Below are 13,876 nucleotides of genomic sequence, written 5' to 3' on the forward strand. Positions count from 1 at the left end.
GAAATTTACCATTACAATAGCCTCCTCCCTCCCCAGAAGTAGCTTAAAAAGAAAGAAAGCACTTACTATGCTTCGGATCACTTCAGAATTTTCTAACTTGTCCCAAAGAGACAGAGAAGCTGTGCTAAAACTTACTTCTTTTTTTCAACAATAAGTTCATAGTTTGTTTCTTAGGAGAGAAAAAAAAAACCTTTTGCAGGATGTAGAGAAAATGAAAAAGCACGGTAAATTAGTCCTTAATGGAAAAAATATGAAGGTGGCAGCTCAGTTCTTTTCTTTGGTATTTTCAGTGATGATCAGCCACCGCTGTTGCCGCCACAGCCACTTGCCTCCTCTGAGAGAAAGAGTAAGGAAGTTAGAGGAACATGGATTAAGGCAAAGTGAGGCACTGCAACCTTTCTGCACACTAAGCACTGCCATGCAGAATTCAGCTCACCACAAAGACCTGACAATCCAAACAGTCTTACAGTTGATAACACGTAGAAAGTTAAAAATACTATACAGATGGCTAATTACCAAGGGATAGAAAATAGTTCCTAGAATAGCCCTGCCTCGTACCAATTAAAGGAGAATTTCAGGGAGTGAGACACAGGCATTTGCGTGTTTAAAAACCCTCCAGGCAATTCTGCTGTGCAGCCAAGTTTGAGAAGCAATGCCTAAGTGATTTGGGTAAACATTTAAGTACATGTCAAGGTGGTGGCACAAGGGCTTTATTTTTTCATTAGAAGAAAATACTACCAAGTGTAATATACGAAATGGGACTTTCCAATCAAATTTCTGCTTGTTTGACTCAATAAAAACAGGACGCAGGTTTTCTTTTTTCTAGGTTTTCATTGTTATCTACTCCAAGATTATTATCCACTCTTTAAATGAAAAGAAATCTACAATGCCTTGTGGGTAAGTACTAGGTACTCGGGAAGGAATGTTGTTCTGATTTCATGTTATCAATGTAATTTTGTAATAATGTTATATAAAATTTAACATTCATATTTTGTATTAACACTTTGAACAGTAGAAGATAACCATATCTAACCCAGAAGCCTCAGCTATTTAGTTATTGGAGCAGATTAGAATTACTTCCAGGGAATATATGTACTAAAACTTTTTTCTGTTTAAAAGTATGGGATAATGAGAATTCAGTTGAAAACTGAAGTTAAAAACTACTGTGGGGCTTGATAACAATTATTTTGGTGTTTGTACTTACAATTAATGAAAGGCTGATACAGAAAAGCAGGTGTATGATATTAAATTACATGATATTTAATTTATAACACTGGAGAGGTGTTGTTTGATTTTCAATGGTAACTTCACTTGAAGGGCTCAAAGACAAAAAAAAAAGTAAAACCTCATGTAATGGTAGTATGTGAGTGGAAACATGAGGAAACCTAAGGTGTACCAAATGAAAGTATGTGGTAAAAATTGGCTGATTCTTACAGGTAATTTATGCAATTTCTATTGTGGCTTTCTTTTACAGCTTAATTTGTAAATTAGAATAAATGGAGAAACATTAACTTTTCTTTCATTTCAAAGAACATATGTATTTTAAATAAAATTCCTAGGTAAATAAACAGCTTTTTTTCTGAAAAATTATTTTTTGAGGCTCTTATTATGTTACTCCTAACACATTTTGTAAAAACTGGGATTTTACAGAATCCACATTTAATATTAAAAGTAACACAGCTATACAAAATTTCAGTTAGACAGGAGGCACAAGCTCAAGAGATCTATTGTACAGCATGATGACTATATTTATAACAATGTATTGTATATTTGGAAATTGCTAAGATTAGATTTTAAGTGCTCTCACCACAAAAAAATTAATATGTGAGGTAATAGGTTAGTTCCTTGATTAGCCATTTTACAATGTATACTGACATCAAAACATCATGTGGTACACTCTAAGTATATATACTTACAGTATATATACTGGCTATTCTGGCTCACTCACTAACAGTAAAGTAAATTAACTGTAGACAATAAATTGCTTTTTTTTTTTTTGACACAGAGTCTCACTTTGTCACCCAGGCCGGAGTGCAATTTTTAGTTGTCAATTTAAAAAATAATAAACAAAAAAATCAAAGTAATGAAACTAAAGGCAAAGGAAATAAGGAAAAGATAATATGAACCCAGTGCTTGTAGACTGATGAAACCTCCATTTTAGATTATCACCAAAAATATTGAAGAAACAAATATATAACTGAAATTGATACATAATCTGAAAAAAATACGTAAAACTTCATTTTGTGGACCTTCAGTATAGCAGCTGATAGACCAGGGCTGGAAGAACTTTTTTCTTCCATCTTCCATTGATCAGATTCAAAGAATGTTAAAGCCGCAAGAGAAAATCCTCCTACGCCCTTGATTTTAGAGGTAAGGACACAGAGGCCACCAGAAGGTTAAATGATCTGACCAGAGTGATCCTGCAAGCAACACAAGCAGGCATGAAATTTAAATCTTCAGATGTTTGGGAATGAAATCTCAAATTAAGTCAGGTGTTTTGCATAGTTTATGGTGAAAAGACAACTTTCCTTTGGTATAGCATTGCTAATTCATAAGGAGAACTTCTGTTAGGGTATGTGATTTGGATGCAAACTCTTAATTACAGAATGCAATCAGACTCTCCTCCCCAAAAAGAGAAAGTCAACCCTATTGTCTCAGGATGCTGACAGTGGAAAGAAAGGTTAGGATTTTAATTGAGAACAGCATAGGATTCAGGCTTTCTAATAGAGGATGTCTTTTATGCCCATTCAACATCCCTCTAGGGAAGCACTTCTTCCTCGATCCTGTGGTGCTGGTGGGCTGTCCCTGTCCCAGGCTCCAGGGTGGATGTAATGACCCAGGAATCAAACCACCCCTGGCTCAAATGATTGATATGTGGATGGGCAGGAGACTTAAGTGTGACCAATGTTATAACTAGAAATGTTACCAGTGCTGTCAAAAAAGGGCATTTTCTCCTATGGGTTGCTAGGTTGGTAGATAAAATTTTGGAGTTGCTGGAAGTCTTTTTTTTTTTTTTTTTTTTTTTTTGAGACAGAGTCTTGCTTTGTTGCCCAGGCTGGAGTGCAGTGTGTGATGGTGGCCTACTGTAGCCTCAACCTCCCAGGCTCAAGCAGTCCTCCCACCTCAGCCCTGCAAGCAGCTGGGACTACAGGTGCATGCCACCATGGCCAGCTAATTTAAAAAATTGTTTTGTACAGACAGGGTCTCACTCTGTTGCCCAGGCTGGTCTCAAACTCCTGGGCTCAAGGGATCCTTCCGCCTCAGTCTCCCAATGTGCTAAGATTACAGGTGTGAGCTGCCACGCCCCAGCTGGAAGTCATCTTTGATATCACATGCCTGAGACAGAAACCAGCTCTGAGAAAAGGAGTCTATGATAAGGGTGAGACAGTTCTGGTGATACCATTGAGCCTTGTGCCCAACTGTACCTTACTTAAGCTGGCAATTCTCAAGCTTTTTGGTTTCAGGAACCCTTACATGCTTAAAAATTATTGAAGACTCCAAAGAAATTTTATGTGTTTTGTATCGACCAATATTTGCTGTATTAGAAAATAGAAAAGAACATTTTAAAATACTTATATATTAATTCATGTAAAAATAATGGTAACTCCTTTACATGTTAAAGTAACATATTAATATTTTTATGAAAAATAATTACATTGTCTCAAACAAAAAATATTACCAAGAAGAATGGCATTGTTTCACATATTTGCAACTCTCTTTAATGGTCAGGTTAGTAGAAGGTGGTTGGATTCTACTATCTGCTTCTGTATTCAATTTGTTCGCTATCACATGGCATATAGCCACTGGAAAATTCCACTATACATTTTTGAGAGAGCAAGTGGGAAAGGTAAACAATGTCTTAGTATTATTATGAAAGTGGTTTTGACCCTGAGGACTCTTATCCTCCCAAGTTCCTATGGGGTCATAAAACTGGTAATTGTAGGAGTGGGGTGGCTTTAGGCCACCATGAGCAGACACAGCCAGGCCTAAAGCCACCCCACTCCTACAATTACCAGTTTTATGACCCCATAGGTACCTGTTTGTTTTTTCCTTAAACCAGCTGGGGTTGAGTTTCTGCTTCCTGCAACTGAAAGAGTTTGGAGTAACACACCAGGAAACCCCTTTGTGGTTTTTCCTGGTGTGGGAGAAAATTTAGAGAGGCTTAGCACAGTACCACAAATGAAGCTTCACATTGTGTTTTTCTCTCCATTACTTCTCTCCTTCCTTCTGCCTCTAACTTAGAATTACTCCTACTTTCTTGATCAGATTCTTCCCTTCATGACAAATAGATGCAATGTAGTTTACAACTTTATTTTCTGTCTCTATACGAAAAATTCCCACTGTGAGTTATTGAGCTCATATTGCTGTTATTGGGAATACGGCCCCAGAACAGAAATCAACTCTACCGCTTGTTGAGCATCCCTACACCAAACAGTCTGTTAAATGTCATCTTCCTAATCACTGTTTTGACTTTTTAGCAATTACACATTATTGTATTTGTTAACAGCACTGAAGGAAAAATTAAGTAGATCTTTTGAAAATTCCCATTTCTTATTTTAATTTTTCTTAGTAGTCCCTAATGTTTTTCTCTTTATTTTTTGCTAAAACTTTTAATGTGATTGTCAACTTACTGCATTTTTAAAAATGCTTCTAGATTGAATATTTAAGAGAGTGAAAAGTCACTGGGTTATCTCTGAAAATGAAATCACAGCGACATCTACTGGCTATTCTGGCTCACTCACTAACAGTAAAGTAAATTAATTGTAGACAATAAATTGCTTTTTTTTTTTTTTTTTTGACACAGAGTCTCACTTTGTCACCCAGGCCAGAGTGCAATGGCGGTCTCAGCTCACTGCAACCTCTGCCTCCCGGGTTCAAGTGATTCTCCTGTCACAGCCTCCCAAGTAGCTGGGATTACAGGCACACACTGCCACACCCGACTACTTTTTTTTTGTATTTTAGTAGAGATGGGGTTTCACCCAGTCTGGCAATTCTCAAGCTTTTTGGTTGAAACCAGCCTGCTGGTCTCGAACTCCTCAGCTCAGGCAATCCACCCGCCTCGGCCTCCCAAAGTGTTGGATTGCAGGCATGAACCACCACGCCTGGCCTAATAAATTGTTAAATTAGAGGTTTGAAAGTTTATTTAGACTTTCTTAGAAGGCCTCAGAACAATCCTAAATAGACAAAAATCAATCTTATTTTAACGGTTGTGCAATTTCTCTAGGCAGCCTTTCACAGGCATAAAGGATCATGTCTTCATGTGTCTCCTTAAGATTGAGGATCAAAGCATGATGTCAGCTGATTTAAAAAAAAAAAAAAAAAAAAAACACTGGGCACGGTGGCTCATGCTTGTAATCTCAGCACTTTGGGAGGCTGAAGTGGGTGACTCCTGAAGTGAGGAGTTTGAGACCAGCCTGGCCAACATGGTGAAAACCCATCTCTACTAAAAATACAAAAAATATTAGTGGGGTGGGGTGGTGCATGCCTGTAGTCCCAGCTACTCAAGAGGCTGAAGCAGAACACTCACTTGAACCTGGGAGGCAGAGGTTGCAGTGAGGGGAGATCATGCCACTGCACTCCAGCCTGGGTGACAGAGTGAGACTCTGTCTCAAAGAAAAAAAAAAGAAAAGAAAGATTGAGGAAAACTTTCCCAGCTGATATTCCCTCATTTCTCAACGCCATGAAGTGGATTAAATGCTTTCTCTGAAAACAGTCACTCGGAAGACGAATGAAAAAGCACAAAGATTAGATTTAAATGAATCAAGATCTACCTACTAGAACTTCCCCTGAAGCACAGGGCTCTGTAGAATGTTGTGTTCAATACCGGGGTTCTCGAGAAAGGAGGAAGAGAGCATAGATGCTGAATATGCAATTTACAGCATTTGCTTCACCAAATGTCATAAGTTGGTTGCAAAACTATAAAAACACAATCAATTCAAATTATTTGGGAATGATCTAAATGCTCCGTGTCTTGACTGAAGCAGTAGTTTCACAGGTGCATATATGTATGCCACAACTCATCATATGGTACACTTTAAATGTATACAGTTTATTGAATGGAAATTATAGCTCAATAAAGTTAATTGTTTTTTTTGTTTGTTTTTTTGTTTTTTTGAGACGGAGTCTTGCTCTGTCGCCCAGGCTGGAGTGCAGTGGCCGGATCTCAGCTCACTGCAAGCTCCGCCTCCCGGGTTTACGCCATTCTCCTGCCTCAGCCTCCCGAGTAGCTGGAACTACAGGCGCCCGCCACCTCGCCTGGCTAGTTTTTTTGTATTTTTTAGTAGAGACGGGGTTTCACCGTGTTAGCCAGGATGTTCTCGATCTCCTGACCTCGTGATCCGCCCATCTCGGCCTCCCAAAGTGCTGGGATTACAGGCTTGAGCCACTGCGCCTGGCCAGTAAAGTTAGTTTTTAAACAACTGAAGGACTTCATGGACAAATGAATAGATAGCCCAAATGCAGAATATACATGCAATGAAATATTATCCAGACTTAAAAATCAATGAAATCTGTGATCTATTGAAAGTCAGCCCTTGACACAAGGATTTGTAATACTTTTTTATTTAAAAAAATGAATGAAATTCTGATATATGCTACTACATAGATGAACCCTGAACACACTATGTTAAACCAGACACAAAAGGACAAATATTGTATGATTCCATTTATATGAGATACCTAGAGTAGTCAAACTGACAGAAAGCGAAAGTAGTATGGTGCTTTCCGGGGATGAGGGACGAGGGAATAAGGAGTTAGTATTTAATGGGTACAGAGTTTCAGTCCAGAAAAATGAAAAAGTTCTGGAGATGGATGGTGGTAATGGTGGCATAACAATATGCCTATGTGAATGCCATGGAATTATACAATTGAAAATAGTTAAAAAGATAAATTTTATGCTATGTATATTTTACCACAGTAAGTTTAAAAAGCGCCTGTAAAAGGTAAAGAAATGTAAAACATGACACTATGATTAATTAGATCATTATTCATCACTTAATCATGGTAAGCATGGTTGTAGTGAAAAGTCACAAAACTGCCAGATGCATAAAGATCCAGATAATATCTGATGGCACATACTTGATATTAGATCCCTGACAGAAGTCATAACTGTTATAGAAGTCATTGTAGTAGGTTATTATTTTGAAACTGTTAGAAATATATCCATAAACTCACACTATTTCTTCCTAAATAGAATCAAAAGATCTTAATAAGAATATAACTCAGCAAAAGCAACAGCATTGAGATCTTAAACAAAAGACAGTTATGATAAAGGATAAGTTGGCTTCAAAGATGCTAATGACAATGATCTCAATAGCAAGAACAAGACCTAGAGGAGAATAGGCAATCTCCCTTTATTAGCTATCTGACTTCCATCTGCTACTTCTATCCCCTTTCTTCATCAGTCTGTAAAAGAGTTTGTCAATTTAAAAAAAAAAAAAAAAAAGACTTGTACTTTTAAAAACCCACATCAGTGTTGGGGGAGAGAATGATTCCAAGGAACACAAGGAACTTTCCGGGGAGACAGAAATCTTGATTGGAGTGTTCGTTACTGGGTATATACATTTCTCAAAACTCAACACTTAAAAGCACACTTAAACTCTCTCCCAGGCTGGGATATCATCTTCTCCTGCCCTGGGACAGTGTCTCCCCTAGCTCTCAGGCCTTTAAATTTAGACTAAATTACAACACCAGCTTTCCTGGGTCATCAGCTTGTAGAGGGCATGTTATGGCATTTAGCCTCCAAAATTGTGTGAGCCAATTCCTGTAACAAATCCCCCTCCCCCATCTCTCTGTCTCTGTCCCTCTCTGTCTTTTTCTCTCTCTCCCTACTCTGTAATAAATACCCCCACCTCTGTCTCTCTCTCTCTCTCAATTTATATACACATAAAATTGAGGATTTTTCAGACCTTTGAAAGAAACAAACCAGAGATTCAAAAAGCCCAATAAATTATAGACAGGACAGTAAAAATAATTACACACTAATACAACACAAAGAAAAGAACTTACATATGTTTTCTTGCTTTATTCATCTGTTTATTTTTTGGTTGTTTACTCATTGATTTTCTTGTTTTAAAACATGTATTTTCTTTGCTGTTGAAGGTTTCCATCATGTTTATATCTCTACTAATGTTACCTTTATTTAAGCATTCCAAAACAATCTGTGAATCAAAATTTATACGCTGTCAATTTGAATATTTTCCCTTCATAGAAAATAAATGGTTAATCTTGTACTACTTCCATTTTCTAAACCCATATCTAAAAGGCATTCGTTGGTTTTGTCTAGGATTGTAAACTATACCATTGTGATAACAATATAAATGATTTTACTGAAGATTGTTATTTATTTATTTACTTATTTATTTATTTTGAGACAGAGTCTCACTCTGTCACCCAAGCTGGAATGCAGTGGCGCAATTTCGGCTCACTGTAACCTCTACCTACCAGGTTCAAGCAATTCTCCTGCCTGAGTAGCTGGGATTACAGGCACACACCACCTCGCCCAGCTAATTTTTTGTATTTTTGGTAGAGATGGGGTTTCACCATGTTGGCCAGGCTGGTCTCAAACTCCTGACCTCAAGTGATCCACCTGCCATAGCCTCCCAAAGTGCTGGCTGGGATTATAGGCAAGAGCCACTGCGCCCAGCCTGTTATTCTTCTTTTAAATTTTTATTTTTAAAAGAAAATAGAGACAGAGTCTCTCTATGTTGCCCGAGCTGGTCTCAAACTCCTAGTTTCAAGCAATCCTCCTGCTTCAGCCTCCCAAAGTGTTGGGATTATAGGTGTGAGCCACTAGGCCCGGCCAAGATTGTCTTTAGCATTCTATTAAATATTTTGTCATCATATCGACAAGAAAAAAATCTGATTTTTATGATTTCCACATACAAAAAGTACACTTAAAATGAATAAATTGGCTGGATGCAGTGGCTCATGCCTGTAATCCCAGCACTTTGGGAGGCTGAGGCAGGCGGATCACAAGGTAAGGAGATTGAGACCATCCTGGCTAACACAGTGAAACGCCGTCTCTAATAAAAGTAAACAGAAAAAAGAAAATAAATTAGCTGGGCATGGTGGCGGACGCCTGTAGTCCCAGCTACTCAGGAGACTGAGGCAGGAGAATGGCATGAACCCAGGAGGCGGAGCTTGCAGTCACAGCTCTCCAGCCTGGGCGACAGAGCAAGACTCAGTCTCCCCCCCAAAAAAAACTGTATTGGAAGTGAAGTATAACTCAAAAAAGTTGAGTTTTAAAACTGCAATCGGCTCCAAAGAACAAAAACATTTCTACTCTTTAAATTAAGATGGCATATGAAAAGTCTCCTTTTAAAACTAATTCAAAAGTAGTCCCATATTAGAAATTACTCACGCTGCCAAGATACGTTCCCAGAAATACAATCACAATTCCTCCTGGAAATGCTGTTCCTCAGAGTCACGTGGCTGCTCCCTGCCTCCTTCAAGGTTCTGCTCACACCTGGAGGGGCTCCTCTCGGCTCTGTTTCCATACTGCAACAGTGAAACAGCAAAAGAACTAACATGACTAACTCCATTTTTTATTTAAGGGGATACCCATTCCTGCAAATGGGCTAGGATAATTTTAGAACACTAAGATACAATGCAAAAACTGCAATCATGTAGTCTTAGAAACTAACCCTAGGATTAAAGAAGTAGTATATAAACAGCTATGTTTTGTTAGATTTACAGAAACAAGGAGGTTTGGTTATTGTTACATGAGAGAATGTTACCCAAGGACAAAGAAGTTTCACAAACTTCCCCTGGACCCTTGTTGGTGCCCAGATGTCTGCGGTTCCCTGTCACTTAAACATAAAAGACAAGGCAAAGCTCGCATAATTCTAAGATGGTTCTTTAGGACATTGGTCTGCATCTTCTTTGTTTCCTGGCTCCCCAAAATAAAGTCGCTTTCCTTCCTCCACCTCCTTGTCTCTTGACTGATTGATGTCATGTGGCAAGAACAAGAAGTTTGGACTCAGTCACAATCCATCCCACACTTCCTTTTCTCCTTCCCTGCTTCCTTTGTCCCCATGGCATTTACCACCTTCTAGTACATTAATTCTGTCGTGGTGATTATTTATGATCTGTCCCCCACCACTGAAATGTAAGTAACATGAGGGCAGGGTTTTGGTCCATTTTGTTCACTGATGTTCCTGATACACAGTTGGTGCTCAATAAATATTCATTGTTTGAACTCAAGCTTTCTAATTAGATATATTTCTCTCCTTGTGTTGCTGGTAGAGAGAAGAAAGTCAGAACATTAACTACATGGTCTTTTAATATTTTATGCTCCATGTACTTGAAAAGAAAAAAAACCTTTTTGTGTGCGTCCAGGGTACAAGCACAAAATGAGACATCAATGGAAACCATGTATTAGGTATGGAAAATATTTTTCTGTCATTGAACACTCATGTTTTGATATAAAAAAGAAAAAATTAGAAATTGCTTTTCGTGTAACCACAAAACCTAAATTATTTACCTTTCCATGTAATACTTATTATTTCCTGTTAAAATGCTCGATTCTGTAGGTAATCCTAGATCTCTCTGAGCCAATATATGGATTAACTTAAATTACAAAGATATGATAAACAATTTTTGTCATTTAATCTATTTTTATTAAAATTTATAGCTACATTATTTAATGTAAGACTAATATTTCTAATTAACTTATACATAAAAAGTTATTTGCTGTAGGTGTCTGCACAATGTGATTGCTAGTAGAATTAAACGCCGCAGGCTGCATCTATCAGACACTGGCCTTTCTGGACGCGTTCCATTTGATCGATAATTTGGGCAGCAAAAATCTGATAAATTTTATATTAGAGATAACGACAGAGGGTAACTGTAGCACAGCGGAGGGAACAAGTCTCCAGAGGCAGAAGGGTCAGCTATGCCGAGAACACGTTTGAACTTGAAAAACATTCGGGGACTGAGAAAACAGAGCTGCAAAATGTGAATTCTGTTAACTTGAAATGTTCAAACTGGAATGTGAGGAGTGGCAATGGGAGGTGGGTTTGAGGTGGGGTGAGGTGGGGGTGTCAGAGGAGGAGGCCCGGTGGGCAACACCAGATTGGGCTTGACTCTTAGGCAGGTAAGAGCTCGGACTGGTGCGGGTCAGTGAGTTATCTGGGAAGACCACGGTGGGGGCAGCTACGACAGTGGTCCGAGGCGCTGGGGTGGGGGCAGGAGTATGGCCGGAGACCAGTTAGGAGGCTGTGGGAGAAGCGGCAGAAGGCGCCGGGTGCAGGCCCGAACCCAGGGTAGTTTCTGGGGCAGGGCTCCAGGATTTGTCTACCGGCTGGGTCCACCCCCGCTCCTTAGGGCGCCCGGGTGGTAGTGGGGACTTTGGCGCTCGGTTGCCCCGGAGACGGCGTCCGGCGGGCGGAGTCGCAGGCGCGGGAGAGGGTCCCCGCCTGGTAGCGACCAAGAACCCCCCAAGCACCCCCCCTACCCTCCCCCGACTACGAAGCCTCGCAGAGCGTCCTAACCGTCGCCCATGCGGCTCGTGCAGACCTGGCAGCGTCCCGAGCGCCGCAGCCGCGAGGAGGGACGGGCAGGGGGAGGGGCGCGGGCAGCTTCCGGCGCCGCCGCTGAGGAGGAGGAGGAGCCGCCCCCGCCGCCTCCGCAGGCCTTAGGGGCGGAGAGTGGGGAGCCGCCCCGTCCCAGCCGCCAGGTCGACGCCGGTGGGGCCGCTGCGCCCGCCGGCGCCCCGCGGAGATGCGGCCGGTGTCTTAGGATTAGGTGTTGGTTGCAGGTACAGGCGGGGCGCGGCCCGTGAGACGAGGATGGTGGGGTGGGAGTGGGGTTCTTCTGAGGACCCGGAGCGACTCGTGTTCATTTTCTGGAATCTTCCAGTGCCTCGTGTTTGTTCTGCACATGGTAGATGCCCAATAAATTGTTTCTTTACTGGAATGAACTGCTGTTGTTTTCGGGGATCGCAAGACCCCTGGGGACGGTGGCGCTGAAACCTGGACCTTGAAGAACAAAATAATTTGATTTGTGGGGAAGAGAATCACCGAGTAACCTGTCCCAACATGACTGCCAACTGTATCTGCCGCGCCGCCGCGAACAGGGGGAGGACATGGGGAAGACTTGGCGGTAAAAGAGGACAGCCTCGTATCCGAGACGGAATGGTGTTAAACGCCGGCGCGAGGTCCCTTAGAGCTTGAGCCTTGTCTGTAAACCACATGTGGGGGTCAGAGCTTTCCCCCATTATCAGCATCAATCAGTGGCACAATGAATTCTGGAAAGTCTCCATCCTTTTCCACAGCAGTCTGCTCCAGGCCCCACTCAGGCTGCTCCAGGTTTTGTTTGTGCCTCATGCTGAACTCCAAGGTCAGGGGAAAGTAGAAGTGAGGTAGGCTGTTGCCCAGGTTTTTTGACTGGCAACCAGTTCTTGCTGCTTCTGTCAGCTGCCGATTAAGGTCAGGGCGGGGGTTTGGCGGGGGGAAGGACCATGGCTTCCACATATCCCAGAGACATGCTGGGTAGTACTGTTTCTCTGCGGAAACTCATCAGGTAGGGGTGGAGGAGTAGTGAGAGAGATGTGGTCCTCCTATCTCCGTACTGCGCTCATTGTTTTTAATCTTGGTATGGTTATCTTACTTGTGTTGTGGGTGAAATGGTTTCCATGCCATAGAGATGATATTATACTCCCAAAACAAATTGAAGACAGCAATTTATTTGTATGTATGCAAAGCTCTTATTGTTGTTGTGCATTTACAATGAGTACTCAGTGTTATCTAGAATGTAATGAGTGAGCCACTTTAGACCTCCACCGTTTATTAAACAGGGCCTCTTGTGATCCACCCGTCCCCCAGCTAGGTGGCCCCAAATTATATGGTAGGCTGAGCAGTGGCCACTCAAATATATCAGGTCCTAATCCCTGAAACCTGTATATGTTACCTTATAAGGGAAAAGTGCCTTTGCATATGTGATTAAGTACCTTGAAATGGAGAGATTACCGTGAATTATCTAGGTGGATCCTAAATGCAAACGCAAAGGTCCTGAGAGAGAGAGAGAAGCAGACTTGATACAGGCTGAAGAGAAGGCAATATGACCACAAAGGCAGATACTGGAGTGATGTGGCCACAAGTCACCAAATGCCCGGCAGCCAATAGAGCTAGAAGAGACAAGGAACTGATTCTCTTGCAGAGCCTCCAAAGGTGGAGGGAGCCCTGCCAACGCTATGCTTTCTTCCCCATGAGACTGATTTTGGACTCCTGGCCTCCACAATTATGAAAGAATAAGTTGCTGCTGTTTTAAGCTACCGAGTTTGTGATGATTTGTTATGGAAACTGTAGGGAACTAATACATATAAGCGTGCTCATAAATCACATAGCATACTGTACTGATGAATAGTTTACAGGTCTTCAGCTGGGGCAGTAGTGGGGTACAATAGTGGAGATCACTGTATATTTATCTGAATCCTGTAAATCCTAACGAAAGGATTTGAATAAGGAATCTGATAAGAAAAGAAATTTAAGTGGTGCATAGGAAGGAGGTAGTCTGGCATTTAAAGCAATTTTTTAAGAGTATTCCTATTAAAATATCACTATTTGCTCTGGCTAAACAGAATAAAGGTAAAAAGTGGCAAAGGCTTTGTCCTTACCTTAACTGAATCATTATTGGTTATCCATCATATGTATATTAAGTAAAAGTTGCAGACACCTGGGGATTGAGGTCCAGGCCTGGGGAAAAGAGGGAATGCAGAAGTGCTTCCATGTGTTAAAATATGGCTAAAAGCAACCACTAGTCATCTGGAATAAAGACACTTTGGAGTTTTCAGGATACAGGAAAATTCAGTGTTCAAGTTTAGTGATTCACTTCGGGGACCCAGACAGCTAATTTACATTTCCCACTTTCCTTGATA

The 13,876-nt window shown here is 40.9% G+C and overlaps 1 protein-coding gene across 5 annotated transcripts in view; it reads left to right on the forward strand.

The window, feature by feature from the left end:
• The first annotated feature begins 11,643 nt into the window (after positions 1-11,643).
• Positions 11,644-13,876, forward strand: part of CCDC158 (coiled-coil domain containing 158) — a 115,380-nt gene continuing 113,147 nt past the window's right edge. For all 5 annotated transcript variants that reach the window (XM_045392463.3, XM_074039847.1, XM_074039848.1 and 2 more), the window contains exon 1: positions 11,644-11,758. The gene's annotated coding sequence lies outside the window, so the exon portion shown is untranslated. The remainder of the gene's footprint in view (positions 11,759-13,876) is intronic.

The sequence above is a fragment of the Macaca fascicularis genome, chromosome 5 (assembly GCF_037993035.2).
Source record: "Macaca fascicularis isolate 582-1 chromosome 5, T2T-MFA8v1.1".
NCBI lineage: Eukaryota > Metazoa > Chordata > Mammalia > Primates > Cercopithecidae > Macaca > Macaca fascicularis.